The sequence below is a fragment of the Acipenser ruthenus genome, chromosome 27 (assembly GCF_902713425.1).
Source record: "Acipenser ruthenus chromosome 27, fAciRut3.2 maternal haplotype, whole genome shotgun sequence".
Classification (NCBI taxonomy): Eukaryota; Metazoa; Chordata; class Actinopteri; order Acipenseriformes; family Acipenseridae; genus Acipenser; species Acipenser ruthenus.
Genome location: NC_081215.1, coordinates 26,988,028 through 26,995,788, shown reverse-complemented (window position 1 = coordinate 26,995,788; position 7,761 = coordinate 26,988,028).

Here is a 7,761-nt window from a genome sequence, read left to right as displayed (position 1 = left end):
TGAAAGCTGCTGGATAATGTTCCCTTGTTAACATATTGAATTCCACACCCTCTATATAGAATGAACTCCCTCAGCTTCATAGAGTCCAATGAAAGCTGCTGAATAATGTTCCCTTGTTAACATATTGAATTGCACCCCCTCTATATAGAATGAACTCCCTCAGCTTCATAGAGTCCAGTGAAAGCTGCTGAATAATGTTCCCTTGTTAACATATTGAATTGCACACCCTCTATATAGAATGAACTCCCTCAGCTTCATAGAGTCCAATGAAAGCTGCTGAATAATGTTCCCTTGTTAACATATTGAATTGCACACCCTCTATATAGAATGAACTCCATCAGCTTCATAGAGTCCAATGAAAGCTACTGAATAATGTCCCCTTGTTAACATATTGAATTCCACCCCCTCTATATAGAATGAACTCCCTCAGCTTCATAGAGTCCAATGAAAGCTGCTGAATAATGTTCCCTTGTTAACATATTGAATTGCACACCCTCTATATAGAATGAACTCCAGCAGCTTCATAGAGTCCAAGAATGAACTCCCTCAGCTTCATAGAGTCCAATGAAAGCTGCTGAATAATGTTCCCTTGTTAACATATTGAATTCCACACCCTCTATATAGAATGAACTCCCTCAGCTTCATAGAGTCCAGTGAAAGCTGCTGGATAATGTTCCCTTGTTAACATATTGAATTCCACACCCTCTATATAGAATGAACTCCCTCAGCTTCATAGAGTCCAATGAAAGCTGCTGAATAATGTTCCCTTGTTAACATATTGAATTGCACACCCTCTATATAGAATGAACTCCCTCAGCTTCATAGAGTCCAATGAAAGCTGCTGAATAATGTTCCCTTGTTAACATATTGAATTGCACACCCTCTATATAGAATGAACTCCATCAGCTTCATAGAGTCCAATGAAAGCTACTGAATAATGTCCCCTTGTTAACATATTGAATTCCACCCCCTCTATATAGAATGAACTCCCTCAGCTTCATAGAGTCCAATGAAAGCTGCTGAATAATGTTCCCTTGTTAACATATTGAATTGCACCCCCTCTATATAGAATGAACTCCCTCAGCTTCATAGAGTCCAATGAAAGCTGCTGAATAATGTTCCCTTGTTAACATATTGAATTGCACACCCTCTATATAGAATGAACTCCCTCAGCTTCATAGAGTCCAATGAAAGCTACTGAATAATGTTCCCTTGTTAACATATTGAATTCCACCCCCTCTATATAGAATGAACTCCCTCAGCTTCATAGAGTCCAATGAAAGCTGCTGAATAATGTTCCCTTGTTAACATATTGAATTGCACCCCCTCTATATAGAATGAACTCCCTCAGCTTCATAGAGTCCAATGAAAGCTGCTGAATAATGTTCCCTTGTTAACATATTGAATTCCACCCCCTCTATATAGAATGAACTCCCTCAGCTTCATAGAGTCCAGTGAAAGCTGCTGGATAATGTTCCCTTGTTAACATATTGAATTGCACCCCCTCTATATAGAATGAACTCCCTCAGCTTCATAGAGTCCAATGAAAGCTGCTGAATAATGTTCCCTTGTTAACATATTGAATCACACACCCTCTATATAGAATGAACTCCCTCAGCTTCATAGAGTCCAATGAAAGCTGCTGAATAATGTTCCCTTGTTAACATATTGAATTGCACCCCCTCTATATAGAATGAACTCCCTCAGCTTCATAGAGTCCAATGAAAGCTGCTGAATAATGTTCCCTTGTTAACATATTGAATTGCACACCCTCTATATAGAATGAACTCCCTCAGCTTCATAGAGTCCAATGAAAGCTGCTGAATAATGTTCCCTTGTTAACATATTGAATTCCACCCCCTCTATATAGAATGAACTCCCTCAGCTTCATAGAGTCCAGTGAAAGCTGCTGAATAATGTTCCCTTGTTAACATATTGAATTGCACCCCCTCTATATAGAATGAACTCCCTCAGCTTCATAGAGTCCAATGAAAGCTGCTGAATAATGTTCCCTTGTTAACATATTGAATTCCACCCCCTCTATATAGAATGAACTCCCTCAGCTTCATAGAGTCCAATGAAAGCTGCTGAATAATGTTCCCTTGTTAACATATTGAATTGCACCCCCTCTATATAGAATGAACTCCCTCAGCTTCATAGAGTCCAGTGAAAGCTGCTGAATAATGTTCCCTTGTTAACATATTGAATTGCACACCCTCTATATAGAATGAACTCCCTCAGCTTCATAGAGTCCAATGAAAGCTGCTGAATAATGTTCCCTTGTTAACATATTGAATTGCACACCCTCTATATAGAATGAACTCCAGCAGCTTCATAGAGTCCAATGAAAGCTACTGAATAATGTCCCCTTGTTAACATATTGAATTCCACCCCCTCTATATAGAATGAACTCCCTCAGCTTCATAGAGTCCAATGAAAGCTGCTGAATAATGTTCCCTTGTTAACATATTGAATTGCACCCCCTCTATATAGAATGAACTCCCTCAGCTTCATAGAGTCCAATGAAAGCTGCTGAATAATGTTCCCTTGTTAACATATTGAATTGCACACCCTCTATATAGAATGAACTCCCTCAGCTTCATAGAGTCCAATGAAAGCTGCTGAATAATGTTCCCTTGTTAACATATTGAATCACACACCCTCTATATAGAATGAACTCCCTCAGCTTCATAGAGTCCAATGAAAGCTGCTGAATAATGTTCCCTTGTTAACATATTGAATTCCACCCCCTCTATATAGAATGAACTCCCTCAGCTTCATAGAGTCCAATGAAAGCTGCTGAATAATGTTCCCTTGTTAACATATTGAATTACACCCCCTCTATATAGAATGAACTCCCTCAGCTTCACAGAGTCCAATGAAAGCTGCTGAATAATGTTCCCTTGTTAACATATTGAATTCCACCCCCTCTATATAGAATGAACTCCCTCAGCTTCATAGAGTCCAATGAAAGCTGCTGAATAATGTTCCCTTGTTAACATATTGAATTCCACCCCCTCTATATAGAATGAACTCCCTCAGCTTCATAGAGTCCAATGAAAGCTGCTGAATAATGTTCCCTTGTTAACATATTGAATTCCACACCCTCTATATAGAATGAACTCCCTCAGCTTCATAGAGTCCAATGAAAGCTGCTGAATAATGTTCCCTTGTTAACATATTGAATTCCACCCCCTCTATATAGAATGAACTCCCTCAGCTTCATAGAGTCCAATGAAAGCTGCTGAATAATGTTCCCTTGTTAACATATTGAATTGCACACCCTCTATATAGAATGAACTCCCTCAGCTTCATAGAGTCCAATGAAAGCTGCTGAATAATGTTCCCTTGTTAACATATTGAATTCCACCCCCTCTATATAGAATGAACTCCCTCAGCTTCATAGAGTCCAATGAAAGCTGCTGAATAATGTTCCCTTGTTAACATATTGAATTGCACCCCCTCTATATAGAATGAACTCCCTCAGCTTCATAGAGTCCAGTGAAAGCTGCTGAATAATGTTCCCTTGTTAACATATTGAATTCCACCCCCTCTATATAGAATGAACTCCCTCAGCTTCATAGAGTCCAATGAAAGCTGCTGAATAATGTTCCCTTGTTAACATATTGAATTCCACCCCCTCTATATAGAATGAACTCCCTCAGCTTCATAGAGTCCAATGAAAGCTGCTGAATAATGTTCCCTTGTTAACATATTGAATTCCACCCCCTCTATATAGAATGAACTCCCTCAGCTTCATAGAGTCCAATGAAAGCTGCTGAATAATGTTCCCTTGTTAACATATTGAATTCCACGCCGCTTTGTAGTTTTCTGTGTACTTTAACGAAAAACTGACAAAAATCTGACGTTTTAAAATCAAACATGAAAAACTACTGTGTTAATTTAACTTTGTATCGCTTTGTATCATTTTGCAAAAAAAAGATTAGAAGTAATCTTCGTAAAGTTTGTATTTCTTTTTTTAAATGATGCCTCAATCCTAAAAGTCTAGGTGATAGAAATCTTGTGGTTGTATATTTAGAAGCATATTTACAAACATGTTGACATATTAAAACATATGTTAGAAGGATGCTGAAGTATACAGGGATTACATTGCTCCCCACACCCAGAGGAGCCAGCCTGGCTGTGTTTATTTCACTCAGGAGGATAAAACCATCCGTGTTATCCTGCCTGGTCCTCGCTGTGGATTAGCCGCAGTGCTGTGGGGGTTCATGGGGTACCCACCATGTGTTTCGAATGCCTCTCCTGTGTGTGTGTGTGAGAGAGAGAGAGTTACAGGGAGACAGAGAGAGGCTCCTCGCTCCTTTCTCCAGCAGTGTGTCGGATTCATACACACACACACACACACACAGTTCTATATATATATATATAGCTCTCACGGGTGTATGGGAAAGACTGTGATTAATGGACATGGCTGTATGGAATTCTTTCCTCTCTTCCTTGATGTTTTTCCAGCTGTCTGCCTGCCAGATGTGGAACAGTAAAAACAGCTGGGACACCAACAGAGCTCTGAGCTCGGACACACACACACACACACACACAAGGACGCTTTCGTTTCTAGCGTTCATGAGGACTTTGCATACACGCGGGCCCCGAAATATACTGCAACAGAATATGTGTAGTTAGCAGCACCACAAAAGCTGTGCAGAGTTAGCATTTCATAACTGCACACAGCCATCATAGTTAACGTTATTTGGTGAGCTCTTATACTCTCTGAACAGCCTCCCTCTGCTCTGTGCTGGTGATGGAGCAGAGAAAGAGAGGCTCTTATACTCCCTGAACAGCCTCCCTCTGATCTGTGCTGGTGATGGAGCAGAGAAAGAGAGGCTCTTATACTCCCTGAACAGCCTCCCTCTGCTCTGTGCTGGTGATGGAGCAGAGAAAGAGAGGCTCTTATACCCCCTGAACAGCCTCCCTCTGATCTGTGCTGGTGATGGAGCAGAGAAAGAGAGGCTCTTATACTCCCTGAACAGCCTCCCTCTGATCTGTGCTGGTGATGGAGCAGAGAAAGAGAGGCTCTTATACTCTCTGAACAGCCTCCCTCTGCTCTGTGCTGGTGATGGAGCAGAGAAAGAGAGGCTCTAATACTCCCTGAACAGCCTCCCTCTGCTCTGTGCTGGTGATGGAGCAGAGAAAGAGAGGCTCTTATACTCTCTGAACAGCCTCCCTCTGCTCTGTGCTGGTGATGGAGCAGAGAAAGAGAGGCTCTAATACTCCCTGAACAGCCTCCCTCTGATCTGTGCTGGTGATGGAGCAGAGAAAGAGAGGCTCTTATACTCTCTGAACAGCCTCCCTCTGCTCTAGTCCAATCGAAGGTTTCAGTTTGAAAGCAGTCTGCTAATAAAAACAGTTGAATGAGAGTGTTTATAACGGAAGGCCTAAGGGGGGCTCTGTGTATATTTTAACAAGGGGACTAGCGGCAGTAGCACAGTTTAAGAGTTAAGGCTCTCTCTGATTTGCCATGTCTGCCTGGCTCACTGTGTCTTTATTGTAAATACTGTGTCTGAGCACCTAATAAGGCTGCTCAGTTTGCCTGAGCCCTAAATATCCTCCAACACACACACACAGAGGAGACAGAGCTGACCTTATAAGGGCAAACCCGGGAAGTGTGGAGAAACTCTGATTTTTTCCCAGGCCTCCAGCCATGGGAATCCAGGACTGCAGCCAGGCGCAGCACTGAGCGGCCCGTGCCTGACACCTAGTGGGGAGGAGCGGCTACTGCAGGCCCTTTTCTGTTTTTGTATTTAGAATACAAGACAAAGCACAAACGAGAGGAGACCATTCGGCCAATCAGAGCTCGCCCGGTTCCTAGCAGGTGATTGATCTCAGAGCTTTGTCAAAGATCCCAGTGATTCTGCCTGAACAACATGACTAGATAAACCAGTCCATCCCCTCACTGCTCTCTGTGTCTGGTAAAGCATTGGGAAGCATTGTAAAGCACATAGAGGTATGGCAAAGCATAGGGAAGCATTGTAAAGCACAGAGAGGTCTGGTAAAGCATAGGGAAGCATTGTAAAGCACAGAGAGGTCTGGTAAAGCATAGGGAAGCATTGTAAAGCACAGAGAGGTCTGGTAAAGCATAGGGAAGCATTGTAAAGCACAGAGAGGTCTGGTAAAGCATAGGGAAGCATTGTAAAGCACAGAGAGGTCTGGTAAAGCATAGGGAAGCATTGTAAAGCACAGAGAGGTCTGGTAAAGCATAGAGAAGCATTGTAAAGCACAGAGAGGTCTGGTAAAGCATAGAGAGGTCTGGTAAAGCATAGGGAAGCATTGTAAAGCACAGAGAGGTCTGGTAAAGCATAGGGAAGCATTGTAAAGCACAGATAGGTCTGGTAAAGCATAGGGAAGCATTGTAAAGCACAGAGAGGGATGGTAAAGCATAGGGAAGCATTGTAAAGCACAGAGAGGTGTGGTAAAGCATAGGGAAGCATTGTAAAGCACAGAGAGGTGTGGTAAAGCATAGGGAAGCATTGTAAAGCACAGAGAGGTATGGTAAAGCATAGGGAAGCATTGTAAATGCTTTACCTGACCTCTCTGTGCTTTACAATGCTTCCCTATGCTTTACCAGACCTCTCACACGCTTTGTATCTAGCGCTCTGGCGCCATCTGGTGGCTAGAAATGAAATTGTTTTTATTATAATTATTATTATTATTATTATTATTATTATTATTATTATTATTATTATTATTATTATTATTATTAGTATTAGTATTAGTATTAGTATTTTAATTTAGTATCGGCTGATGAAAAATGTGTGGCGAAAGACGCGTGACCTTCCTCTTTAAGTGGCGTGTCTCGGGCTGTCGAACCGAAAATACTTCCTGGCTGCCCGGTAGTTTAGCGCGATTTGAAACAATTTGTAAGATTAATTGAAAAAAACCTTAAAAAAAAAAAAAGCAGACTACTATATAAAACTGCACGCAAAGCGGGTTCTGTGGCCAACCTGCAGTTTAATACAATAAACACTGGCACACTGTGCTTGATATGTTTGTAATGATCTCTGTATTTCTGACAGGCGTGTGCGTGTGCGTGTGCGTGTGCGTGTGCTCTAGTCAACCCTGACACATCATTATGTTCATATTGTGAGTCTGGGGATTAGACTTGCAGTTGCATAGGGATTCATGGGTACACTGTTTTTTTGTTGTTGACATTGCCATGCTGTCGTGTTTATTTCTGTGAAATGTGTGTTTTATTGCAGGTCAGACTGACAGGATGAGCAAGGGGAAGGTGCAAGGCTGCCACCTAGTGGCTGCAGCGCAGTACAGCAGGCTGTGGGTGTCCCAACACACTGGTGCTGCATCTGGCGTTGCAGTTAGAATGTGCAGCAAAATGTAATCTTTACCGACTGCTTAACCCTACTGCACAGGGGCGTTACCGACTGCTTAACCGTACTGCACAGGGGCGTTACCGACTGCTTAACGAAAGGGCAACTAAAGGTCATGCTTAAAAAATCAATTGTAAGCTGATGTATTCGTGTGGTAAAATTGCAAGAACTCCCAAAGCAGCTGCATGTCGATGCGCTGGAGTCGTTACGTTTGTATGAAATACTGAGTTATCGCACGCAGGAACTTTCAAACAATAGTTACCATGTAATAACTATAACACAAGCCACATAGACTGTTCGAGAAACGCGCAATTCAACTTCAGAAAGGTTCTACACGAACGCCCAGGACACCGTACTGTGGGAAATACCAACTACCAAAACCGAGGGGTGGAAGTGACTACTCGTGTAAATTAGTTTT